The following is a 13,709-nucleotide window of genomic DNA, read 5'->3' as shown; positions in this document are numbered from 1 at the left end:
CAAGCCAATATTGACCTTGCTGTGTGGCCCCCATGCATGCCTTGTACCTTCCAGAACCTGTGGATAATAAACATTGTTTTTTCAAAGTTCCCTGATGGTTGTTGCTGGGGCACATCTTGTAATCATAACAAGAACCACAAGGGCTGAGGGGCGCCTGGGTGGCTCAGTCCTTAAGCATCTGCCTTTAGCTCAGGTCATGATCTCAGGGTCCTGGGATCGAGCCCCGCATCAGGCTCCCTGCTCGGCGAGAGGCCTGCTTCTCCCTCTCCCACTCCCCCTGCTTGTGTTCCCTCTCTCGCTATGCCTCTCTCTGTCAAATAGATAAATAAAATCCCTAAAAAAAAAAAAAAAAAGAACCACAAGGGCTGGTTCAACCACAACAATGGCTCTGAACCAGGAAAAGTCTGTGGGGACTCACCTCAGCACTACCCAGAGGCTGAGCCCAGCACAAAACAGATAACCACTAACTACGTGTGGCTTGAGTATTGAAATGTGGCTAATTCGAATTTGAGATGAGCTCTAAGTGCAAAATACACACCAGATTTTGAACACTTAGTACAAAAAAAAAAAAAAAGAGTATAAAGAATCTTACAGGGGCACCTGGGTGGCTCAGTCATTAAGCGTCTGCCTTTGGCTCAGGTCATGATCCCAGGGTCCTGGGATCGAGTCCCACATGGGCTCCCTGCTCAGCGGGGAGCCTGCTTCTCCCTCTCCCACTCCCCTTGCTTGTGTTCCCCATCTCACTGTCTCTCTCTCTGTCAAATGAATAAATAAAATCTTAAAAAAAAAAAAAAAGGAATCTTACAATAATTTTATATTGATTATATTTTGAAATATTTTAGATACACTAGGTTAAATAAACATTTTATTAATGTTTCACCTGGTTTTTTACTTTTTTAAATGTGGCTACTAGAAAAATTTAAATTACATACGTGGTTCACACCATACATCTTATCAGATGGTACAATGAAGCAATGCCCCTCAAAGTGTAGTTCGCCAACCAGACGTGTAAGCGTGGCCAGGGGATGCTTGTTACCGATTCTTGAGCCCGTGACTGATGGAATCAGACTCTTTTCAGAAATCCACGTTCACCCAAGCTTGCCGGGTGATTCTTCCCCACACTGAAACTTTCAAATTGCTACTGTATAGAGGTTGGAGGGGTTAGGAGGAAGATCATAGAGAAGTAATCACATTTTAATTCATTTCACGATATATTGGTTGGACCTACCTTTAGGAAGCATGAGGGAAATCTAGTTCTATGCCAGAGAGAATACATGCATCAGAGCAGATCAACCTCTTTCATCTTCATGTTATTGTTCTGAAGGAAGGGTTAAGCACAGCAGAACCTCATAGGCAGATCAGGAATGTATCCGTACTAAAGCCACTGCATGATTTTCCGAGGAAGCAAGAAGCAGACAGTCATTAGAAAGGGTAAGGAAAATTGAGTAGGTCAGGGGAGAGTGAGCGAAGAAGAGGCTGAGCAAGATATGAGAATAATGTCTCATGCAAATCTTTCTTCACTTCTGTGCACATCAACCTCAGTACTCTGAAGAGCTCATCAGCTTCTCGGGTTATGCACTCCGGGGATCAGATGGAATTAAAATATTCCTACCAGGAGGGTACACATGTGAGAACAAGGCCACCTGAACACCAGCAACCTGTAATTAACCAGACTGGGCTTCTGCCGAAATTATAGTCCTTCGACAGAAACCCGCAAGTCCCCTTGAAAGGGTATCCAGCGTGGAACGGCGGCGTCACTGACCGTGGGGGCCCAATTCCCGGGGCTCAGGGCAGTCTCATAACCCACGCTGTGAAGCCAGCTTGGCAGGCTCCCCTTGAGAGCCATGCTCCAGCAAGGCTGTGTGTTACTGAATCCTGGCATTTTTCTCACATCCCCAAAACTGTAGAGTTGGTACCAAGTGAGTTATGTGAAATTAAGTTCCAAAAGGGACACTTTGGAAAATCGTAACATTGCAAACGTCTCAATATTTTGCCTGCCAATGTCAAGTACATTTCCATGTGTGAGGAAATCTTTCAGTTAATATTTCATTGTTCCCAGACAATTCCTGAATCTCTTCCCCATTCTGTTACTGAAAAGGTCTATTAGTAATAGGAATAGGACTACAGTAATATTAATAATGGCAAACACATATAGCAATTACTATGTACCCGGCACTGTACCAAACACTTTATTTATACTAACTCAATGAATCCTGCCTACTATCTTCTGAAGTGGGTACTATTTGTAACTCCTATTTTAAAATGACGATATAAAACACTGAGGGATTAAGGTCACACAGTAAGTGGCAAAGCCAGGATTCAAACCCAAACAATCTGGTTCCAGAGCCACTCTTGGCAATGAGGCTCTACTCCCTAACCAGATGACCAGTATCGGATTTGGGTTCCGTCCTATTAACCCCTCATCATCATCAACACACACAAAGAAAGAGAAATATACTCATCCTAAGATATACTCTCAAACATACATTTCAGTATCCTTCAAAGTCAAGTCCTGCAGCTCTCTCTAAAAGAAGCCTGGGGTGGGGGCGCGGGAGGAGGCAGTGTGGGAGGGGCCGGGTGGAGAAAGGTAGCCCGATGGGTGCATTAGGCTTGTCCTATCTAACCACAGGGGAATTATGGAGGAGCTGTGGCTGAATGATGCCAGGCCCAGCCGGAGTCCACCTCCTCTTGAACAGGGATGATGTGGAAACTCCACTTTGCTTATATGCAAGGTTATCTGGGTGACCCAAGGCCAACTAGGCTGAGTTCTACCCCAGCACAAGGGTTAAATGGGGAGGATGGAGAAGCAAGCATACATCAGTGCTCCCTGCAGGTCGCTTACAAACCTCCAGATAATGCAGAAGAAATTCTGGGGATTCACATCATCAAAGGCAATAATAGTGCCTGCTTCAACTTCTCATTTTCAAAAATATCAGTATCTGCTCAAGAGCCTGTGATCAAGCATTGAGTAAACATGTAAAAGTGCTCACAAGATTCACTTAGTTGGTTTACCATTCATCAGAATCCTGATCGCTGCTAAGGTGGTTTTGATGTCATAGTTTCTTTTGCGTATACTCTTGAACACATTGTTTAATCTATACCCAAAAACAACCGGAGGTAAACTACAAGTTGAGCACAGAGTAGGTGATAATTCTGCAAAATCATCCAAAGATTGCTCTTCATCTGACACCTTATTTACTTATTACTTAATTTTACTTATTCATTTTCTAAGATTTTTCTTTTTTTGACTTTATTTTTATTTATTCATTCATTCATTTTTTTAAGTAGGTTCCGCACCCAGTGAGGAGCCTAATGCCGGGCTCAAACACGACTCCGAGATCAAAAGTCACACACTCCACCAACTGAGCCAGCCAGGTGCCCCTAAATTTACTTACTCTTATATAGTGTATCAGGATGTCTCTAGAACTTAACAGGTCAATGTTTGAAAACAAAAAAAACGATTAAAAGGGACCACAGCGTGATGATTATATTCAACTAGTGTTTTCATTTACTGGGAATAAAAATTATCTACACATTGTGTTAATTTTTAGAAATGCTTGCAAATAGCCACCTGAAACCTTATCTAATTTAGAAACAAAATCCAAAAATAAAATTTATAATATCAGTAAAACATGAAACCATTTATTTTCTTTTCATTTTTTAAAAGATTTACTTACTTGAGAGAGAGAGAGGGAAGGGGGAGGGAGAGAGTTAAGAGCGAGGAGGGGGGTGGGTGTAGGCAGAGGGAGAGGGAGAAGCAGACTCCCCACTGAGCAGGGAGTCCACACAGGGCTTGATTCTAGGACCCTGGGATCATGACCTGAGTGGAAGGCAGGCGCTTAGCTGGCTGAGCCACCCAGGTACCCCTGTTTTATTTTCTTTAAGTTTTTTTAATTTTTTCTTTTCCTAAAGTAATCTCCACATTCAACATGGGGCTCCATCTCACAACCCTGAGATCCGGAGTCAGATGCTTTGCCGACTGAACCAGCCAGGTGCTGAAAAAAATTGTATTTTAAATAAATTTTAATACAAATTTTAAAGGACACCTTGGTGGCTCAGTCAGTTGGGCATCTGCCTTCAGCTCAGGTCACGATCCCAGGGTCTTGGGATTGAGCCAAAGTCAGGCTCCCTGTTCAGTGGGGAATCCACTTCCCCCTCCCCCTCCCCCTGCTCAAGCTCTCTAATAAATAAAATCTTTAAAAAAAAATACAAACTTTAATAATTTGTCAGCCAGAAGAATTTTTCACTTTAACTATTATGTACCATGTAGAAACATTAAAACTATTTTTTAATCCCTAAGGGAGTTACTAAGATTACATATTACTCAGAAACAAGCAAGAAAGGGATCTGTCATTTGGGGGGAAAAGAAAAAGTTTAAGTACACTAGCTTTAGGGCGCCCGGGTGGCTCAGTTGTTAAGTGTCTGCCTTCGGCTCAGTCATGATCCCAGGGTCCTGGGATCCAGTCCCACATCGGGCTCCCTGCTTCGCAGGAAGCCTGCTTGGTCTCGCTCTCTCTCTGTCAAACAAAATGTTAAGTACACTAGCTTTAGAAAAGCTTATTTTTTTCAATTTATTTTTGGTATGCTGCATATTCAAGAAAAATTTTAAGTTACAGAAAATCTTATTATCACAAGCACATGGGATTCCATGCAGAACGACTTTCTCAACTTGATATTGTACATCTTGTTCTAAATATTTACTTTCTCTAACATTTCAGCATGCACAGGATGTAGCTATTACTCAGGTAGGCCCTCAAAAGGTATAAATTCTGGCCTGGCCTCTTATAATATGAACCTGGCAACTCATTTCCACGTTGGGGGGTTTTAATATTCTCAACTGGAACAGGGGAGTCTGAATCACAGCATGGGTCTGCATCTTGGCTGTGCTTCCAACCAGCCAAAGTCCTTGCTAAACACGCAGATCCCCAGGCCCCAGCCCTGGAGCTATGCTTCAGCAGCTCTGGACAAGCATATATCATCTGTACTTTCTAGAAGTCTCTTCGAGGCTCAAGGTGACTCTCACAAGCCAAGTGGACTGGGCATTAAAGACTAGAACCGATCTGTTTGTCCTAAAGCTCTCCGAGCATCCAAAGCCTTAGTGGCCAGTGACCACAGAGATTGAAGGCCAATGAAGAGGTGCAAAGCAGCCCACTGTCCTCTTGGGAGTTTTGCTACTCAAACATAGGATGTTTACCATGAGCTCAATTTAAGGGTTGCTATATACTTGGGGCACCTGGGTGGCTCAGTCATTAAGCGTCTGCCTTCAGCTCAGGTCATGATCTCGGGGTCCTGGGATCAGGCACCGTATCGGGCAACCTGCTCAGCGGGAAGCCTGCTTCTCCCTCTCCCACTCCCCCTACTTGTGTTTCCTCCCTCGCTGTGTCTGTCAAGTAAAATCTTAAAAAAAAAAAAAAAAAAGTTGCTATATACTTTGTCCTAGAGGATGTGGGAGTTAAAATAGTATCTGAAAGAATATCCCAGGCGCCTGGGTGGCACAGTCGGTTAAGCATCTGCCTTCGGCTCAGGTCATGATCCCCGGATCCTGGGATCAAGTCCCAGAGATTTATTTATTCCAGAGAGAGCACATGAGAATAAGGAGAGCGTGCACGCCTGTGAGAGGGGGGAGGAGCAGAGGGAGAATCTTCAGAGCTGGGAGCCTGACTCAGGGCTTGCTGTCATGAACCTGAGATCATGACCTGAGCTGAAACCAAGAGTTGGATGCTGAGCTGAAGAAGCCAACCAGGAACCGCCCCAATTTCATTTTTGTAACAATTCATTATTAGATCACGAAAGTATTGGTCCATGATGGATTAGAAAGGTAAAAAGATACAAAGGTAAAAAAAAAAAGATAGCAGTCTTTTACCATGAACAATTTAACATAGGTGAAAACATTAAGATTGGAGAAAAAAGGGGCACTTGGCTGGCTCAGTAGAGCATGCAACTCTTGACCTCGGGGTTGAAAGTACTAGCCCCACTTTGGGTGTAGAGATTACTTAAAATCTTTTTTTTAAGATTTTATTTATTTCAGAGAGAGAATGAGAGACAGAAAGCATGAGAGGGAGGAGGGTCAGAGGGAGAAGCAGACTCCCCGCCGAGCAGGGAGCCCGATGCGGGACTCGATCCCAGGACTCCAGGATCTTGACCTGAGCCGAAGACAGTCGCTTAACCAACTGAGCCACCCAGGCGCCCCAGGAGATTACTTAAAATCTTAAAAATTGGGGAAAAATAGTGTTCAGCTCTACAAATTGCTCTGAGAAGCCAAAGAAAAGGTTTCCACAATTTCTGAATTTGGTGGGACCATCGTCCTTGACCTTCGGCAATGTACTTTTTGGGGGACTGATGAGGGCGAAGTCCATTGCATGAGGCAGTCTACTTAAGTAGTGTCTGGCCTCTAACCTGAAGGACCTAAATTGAAGCCTACCTCATTTTACCCACTGTGAAACCACAGGCAAATGACAATCTACGTTTCCGTTTCATAGTAAATTGGGAGATGCCACTTTCCTCAAATTGCTACAAGCATTAAATGAGAACTAAATGAAGTTTTAAACATAATAGGGAACACGAGTGGGGGGAGAGGCAGGAGAAGCAGCAGCAGATTCCCCACTGAGCAGAGAGCTGGATGCGGGGCTGGATCCCAGGACCCTGAGATCAGGACCTGAGTGGAAGTCAGATGCTTAATGGGCTGAGCCACCCAGGTGTCCCACTTTTATGTAAACTCTATACCAACGTGAGGCTAGAACTCATGACTGGAGATCAAGAATCCTATGCTCTACTGACTGAACCAGCCAGGAGCCCCAAATTCTACCTAACTTTTAAAGGTGTAGTAAAATTGTTCAATGGGGTAAGAAACGTCCACCATTACAATAAAGATTATAGTTAATTCCATTGCACACACAAAAAAGCGTATCTGTAGGGGTGCCTGGGTCACAGAAGATTTCCTTTTGTGTTATAAACTGTAATCATGGGAGCGAGATCTCACGTCAATATTCACAAGTTCAACCCATACCCAAAGGGGAGGATATTCTATCCAGATGAGGGCCATGGGGATCCTCCCAGAATTCTGCCTAAACACTGGATTCTTTGGGTTATAGAATGTTTTCTTATGCCTTTGTTGTATTTTTAAGATTTGACAGACAGGGAAAGCACAAACAGGGAGAGAAGCAGGCTCCTTGCTCAGCAAGAAGCCCCAAGCAGAACTCCCAGCGTCCTGGGATCACGACCTGAGCCTAAGGCAGATGCTTAACCGACTGAGCCACCCAGGTGTCCCAGATTTTGTTAGCATTTTATATTGTAGAAATGTAGTAAAAAAAGTGAAGTTAATATTAAGTGAGTACTGCCCCTTGATTTCAGTGCCCATGCTTGCCTTTCTTTAATTCTGTTGGTACCAAAACTTGATTTTCAAGCTGCAGTCCATAGATTTCTAGGTCTCTGTAGAAACGTATTTCGGTGTCCCTAAGAGTATAGGCCATTACAACAACGTTCTCCAAACTTTTGACTATTGTTCACATTAACACATTTTTTTTTAAAGACTTTATTTGACAGAGACACATCCAGAGAGGGAACACAAGCAGAGGGAATGGGAGAGGGAAAAGCAGGCTCCCCGCAGAACAGAAAGCCTGACATGGGGCTTGATCCCAGAACCCTGGCATCATGACCTGAGCCGAAGGCAGCAGACGCCCAACTGGCTGAGCCACCCAGGCACCCCAAGAAATATTCTTAAATGCCGCTTTGTGGCCCAGTAAAAGGTTTTCCCAAAACATGCCTGGGTCACCAGCTGCAGTGACCACCACTGCTCTGTAAGGGAGGTTCCAGGTTTCTACTGCTCCTTGGTATATACTACCATTATGATTAGCAAACAAGCCACTTCAATGCATTCATGGTCTCAGACTAAACTACAAGTAGTATGTTGGCTATTTTTATAATCTGCAGGATTTAAATAATGTACTATGCAAGAAACTAAATTTCTTACATTTGAATCTCTTAGTGCAAATAAACTTCATAATTAAAAACAAAGATAAATCATTCCCCCAAAGTCTTGAGGCTTAGGACACCACCGGGTAAAGAGAAAGCAGATGTTAAACTCAAAGGATGGCTGATGAAGGGTCCGGACACAGTGTGAAGAATGTAACTGTTTTCAAACAGAAGGTCTCACATATTACTGAACCTACTGGTGGATAATGTAGTAACAGAAAAATCATTTTTCCTATAAACAAGTCTATTGTGGGAAGGACTAGGTGGGTCAGTTGGTTAAACGTCTGCCTTTGGCCCAGATAATGATCTCAGGGTGCTGGAATTGAGTCCCTCATCATGTGTCCTGCTCAGTGGGAAGTCAGCTCCTCCCTCTCCTTCTGCCCCTCCTCCCCCTGCTCATGCTCTCTCTCAGGTAATCTTAGGACATGTCTATTGTGCAGGTGGTAGTGATGTTGATGAGGATGCGAACACATGACCTTCATGCAGCGTAAATATGTGTGCCATCCCTTATAGACCCAGCTTGCTTCTTCTCCAATGCCTCCTCTTGGGAGTTGTACCTGATGTATTACCAATTTTCATCCGCATCCACTGGGGAATAGGATGATTCTGCTTTTGCTTCTTGGCCAGGAATCACTGTTCTTGAAAGTCTTGCGAGAAGACATGGCAAGAAACAGTCAACCACCAAGCATGTAAATAGTATTACTCAGGTCACCCAGGAAAAGTGAGCTACATCCAGAAAGGAAGCAAACAGCAGATCTGTGTGGAGATGGAGACGTGGAGTCCCACGCCATGTCTGTCATGGACACACTACCTGTCTGCCACTGGGCTAGTAACTTCCGCACCTTGGTGTCTCCATTTGTAAAATGAGAAATACTGGCTTTAACTACTTTATAAACTCATGAGGATCAATTAAGATTCAATTAAGATCAATCAAGGGGCACCTGGATGGCTCAGTCATTAAGTGTCTGCCTTCGATGGGCACCTGGATTGGATGGCTCAGTCATTAAGTGTCTGCCTTCGGCTCAGGTCATGATCCCAAGGTCCTGGGATGGAGCGCCGCATCAGGCTCCCTGCTCGGCGGGAAGCCTGCTTCTCCCTCTGCCACTCCCTCTGCTTGTGCTCCCCGTCAAAATCTTTAAAAAAAAAAAAAAAAAGAACACCATCGAATTGTTTTGTAAATCATTTTTTCAAGACAGTGTTTTATAGCTAGGTGATAGACTTCAAATTGTGGCACTGGTGGCCCAATAATGTGAGGGCTTTAGGACAGTGAGGGCTAAGGTCTCTTGGGGACAGGATTCTGGGGGTGCAGTGCCTTCAAGGGAGAAGTTTCAGTTAGGCCAGGACCAGAGAAAAAAATGGCACAACTAAATCCGTGAGATCTGACTGCACACCCACTAGGGTAGCTGAAACTTAAAAAATAGGCAGCAACAAGTGCTGGTGAGGATGTGAAGACACTGGAATCCATTCTCAGGGTGTGCCACTTGGGAAAAGTGGTTCCTCAAAATGTTAAACACAGGATCATCATATGACCAAGCAAGTTTACTTTTAGGTATATGTAGCAGAGAAATGGAAACATGTTCCCAAGAACTTGTGCATGAGTGTTCACTGCAGAAGAGCCAGGAATGGGAACCCAAGTATCTAGCCATATATTGGAATACTCTTCAGGTAGAAAAAGGATGAATTACTGATACATGCTACCAATAAACCACGAGAACATTATGCAAAGTCAAAGCCAGTCACAGAAGGCCACATTTGATTCCATTTATATGAAGTGCTCAGCATAGGCAAATCCAGAAACAGCAAGCCCCTCTGATGTGAATGCCAGAGGCCAGCGGTTGCTGGGGGATAAAGGGGAGGAGGAAAGGGAGTGACTAACGGGAATCCGGTTTCTTTTGGAGAGGATGAAAATCGTCTGAAACCAGACAGTGATGAGGACTGCACAACGCTGTACTGGATAAACCACTAAATTGTACACTTTAAAGACATCCTGAGGTTTAAAAAAAGGAAATAATGGCATGAGAAATGAGTCAAGGTTAAGGATTTTCTCATAGGTGGTCTACAGGTGTGATAGGAGGCCGTGAACAGCACTGCCAGGGAGGGGGAAGAGAAATGGGACGGGAAGTAGCACAGACGTTGCCCCCAGCAGCACGTACCCGTGCCAAGAGATGATAAAGGGCTGGCATTGGGAGCAAAAAAGAGGCAGTGCTAGAAATGTGGAGTCCACAAGATGCCAAAACTCACTGAGCAGGATGAATTGGAGGAAGAACAGGTTCATTAAGGATCTGTTAGAATAGCCTGGGTGGCTCAGTCCGTTACAGGGTCCTACTCTTGATCTCAACTCAGGTCCTATCTCCAGGACTGAGTTCAAGCCCCGTGTTGGGCTCCATGCTGGGTGTGGATCCTACTAAAAAAAAGGATCTGTTAGAATGTAAATCTTGGGAGGGAGGATCTACCAATCTGTTCCTTATATACCAAGTAGCTAAAAAAAAATTGGAACTCAAAATCTGATGAATTAAGGTTAAAAGTTAGTACAGTGTAGGTAACTGGACTTGGACCCTTCCTCCCGAGAAGATTACTGGAACAGTGGGAGAAATTTGTAAAGTCATCGCATTGCCATGATATACCCTGATACTTGTATTGGGGTTGCAGAGCAAAAAACAGGTACTTGACTGAAGTACTTAAGCATGTCACGCCTACAATATTCTCAAATGGATCAGCAGGGTCAAAGACATACAGAATAAAAAATCAAATGCGGCAAACGTTAAATGGTGTATTGCAGTTTTTCTCTAAGGTTGAAATTTGACCAGAAAAAGGCTAGGGAACCAATAGGTGTGTATTCTACACATCTGCATATGCACACGCACACAGACACACACACAGTTGAGCCGTGTAATATATATTAGAACTTCCAACCTATAAAAACAGAGCATCTGGGCTGACCATACATTCCAATGAGCTTTCCTAATTGCACATCCCTTCAAATCCAACTACTCTCCTAACACTAATCAGAACAGCAGCAATGTGTTTACTGAACAAGAAGGTACATACCAGAATAGCTGCTTTAATGTTCTAAGATCTAAATTAGACTAAGGAAAGGTTGCGTGCAGGATGGTTTATTGATCACTAACTTGCTTGACTACTAGTTATTGAACACTAGAACAAGGTAAAAAAATGCTTTTTTTGTGTGGCTCTTTAAAGAGGATCGCCGGGGTGCCTGGGTGGCTCAGTCGGTTAAGCGTCTGCCTTCAGCTCAGGTCATGTTCCCAGGGTCCCGGGATGGAGGTCCACATCGGGCTCCCTGCTCAGCGGGGGGAGTCTCCTTCTCCCTCTGACCCCTCTGTCCCCACTCAAAATCTTAAAATTCCACCTGCTGCTCAAGCCTATGGAAACTCTCAAACTGCTTCTAGTGTTTGAAGGATACTTAAACTACCCTGTTTACAACAGTATTTTTTTTTTTAAACTGAGCTCTGTGTCCAATGTGGGGCTTGAACCCATGACCCTAAGATCTACAGTTGCATGCTCTACTGATTGAGCCAGTAATAATTTAAATAAATGCTTCTGACATTTCAAAAACTACCAGTCTCCTGGGGTACCTGGTGGCTCAGGCAAGTTAAGTGTCTACTTTCAGCTCAGGTCATGATCCAGGGTCCTGGGATCTAGCCCCCTGCTCAGAGGGAAGCCTGCTTCTCCCTTTCCTGCTGCCACTCCCCCTGCTTGTGCTGAGAAAATCTTTTAAAAAAAAATTGGAAACACACTAGACCAGTCACCTTCTAAAATAACATTTCCATCAGTAACATTTATTACCAATGGGTAAGACAAGAAAAAGAAAGCAAGAACAGTTTGCAATATTCTACTAGTATCTATATACCAAATACCAATTTTAAACCACGCAAGTCTGTGTTGGTTCATTAAGACAATTTACTTCATCATATAATTGGGGAATTTAGTTTTTACTTGATTACCTTGAGTGAGTAAGATGCCTTAAAAAAATATTCTGAACATAATTGAGTATTTTAAACAGAAGTACCTTTTTTAGTTTTCCTTATAAAATGATGGTTTCAACCTAGGACAGGCTGCTATGCTGTGACAACCATGACCCCTTTTTCTCCATATCCTGCACCTTCTCCATCTCAAGTGGGTAATTATTTGCTTCAAATGAATCTGTGGGGGCGCCTGGGTGGCTCAGTTGGTTAAGCGACACCTGGAGTCCCGGGATCGAGTCCCGCATCGGGCTCCCTGCTCAGCAGGGAGTCTGCTTCTCCCTCTGACCCTCCCCCCTCTCATGCTCTCTCTCTCATTCTCTCTCTCAAATAAATAATAAAATCTTTAAAAAACAAAACAAAACAAAAACAAATGAATCTGTGGGAGCTCACAGGAGTTTAAGAAATGGAAACAGCACTTACTGTGGTGTGTGTAGTGGCGGGGCAGAGATTTGAGACCAGTTTTGTGCAGTGGAGAAGGGAGAATTCCACTTTCAACAGGCGGGCACACAGAGCGCACGTGCAATGCACAGGACAAGACAGCAACACACATTATGACTGGCGGATACACGAACTTCCCCTGCCTTTTCCAAGATGCAAAGGGAGCTGCTCCCAACACAAACGTACCTCAACTCCAGTAAGCTATGGTCACTGCCTCCGTAGACCATTCCCTGGACCACAGACTCAAATACGTCAACAGGGCAGCTACTGATGAGCCTCTCCCTACTTTCCAGACACCAAAATGCAGAGCCTTTTAAGTCTCTTCCCCACTCAGAGCCCCAACACTTCTACCTTGCCTCGGAGGCTCTCCACCCCTCTGGGGGTGCACGTGAACCCCAGCACGACCTGGTCAGTAGCAGCTGAAGGCAGACTTTCAGCACTTCTGGAAGGAAGCAGTGGATACATGAGCTCACAGAAACAGACAACTTGTGGACCTACAACTGTTACCATGACCATGCCAAGTCACAATACACACGATTCCTAGAAATGCAAACACTGGTAATTCCTAATCCAAATGTTTTAAAAGATTCCACTTACTTAAGAGTGACAGCGAGCACAAGTAGGATGAGGGGCAGAGGAAGAGGGAGAAGTGGGCTCCCAGATGAGCAGGGAACGGGGATCATGACCTGAGCTGAGAACAGACTGAGCCCCCGAGGTGCCCCTCTAGGAAGCAGTATTTTTACAAATAAGCAATGCAAAAAGGTCACCACAGAATGGTTTTTATTAGAAGTGTGATAGAACAGTCGGAGAGAAAAGTACCCTTTCAAAACACACCATGTGTTGTGACCTACCTGCTATTTGTGGGTAGGAAGCGAGTTCAACCACAGGCGGATGGCAGTGCTTTTGGCCACTCAAGGCGGCCTAAGAGTTAGTCTTGCAAATTCTGAAGTACAAAATAGTGTGATGATCCCAGCTGGTAAGGTCTCGCTCAAACATTTCTCAGCAGGCCAGGTCTAGGGAAGCTATCACTTTTCTCAATGAACCGTATCCACAGAACTGATGAAGTGATCAGAGTCAAGAAACAAATGCTATGCTTTGACACCTACACGGTTCAGAACAGCTCATTACACAAAACAGAAAGCCAACGTGGGGTGTTTTTTTTATTGTTTTATTTGGGAAAAGTGCTTCTTACAAAAGGGCAGCTGCAAAATACAGAGACCTCTGCAACAATTACTTGTTTTTTCTTAAGAGTGAAAGAATGGGTGGGATCCAAGGAATGAGTCAAAGCAGTAGATGGGACAAATGAGGAGCATCTCC

Source organism: Mirounga angustirostris, unplaced genomic scaffold (genome assembly GCF_029215605.1).
Source record: "Mirounga angustirostris isolate CCGP_5_RB_7025 unplaced genomic scaffold, mMirAng1.0.hap1 SCAF_12, whole genome shotgun sequence".
NCBI lineage: Eukaryota > Metazoa > Chordata > Mammalia > Carnivora > Phocidae > Mirounga > Mirounga angustirostris.
This window is presented reverse-complemented; position numbering follows the sequence as displayed.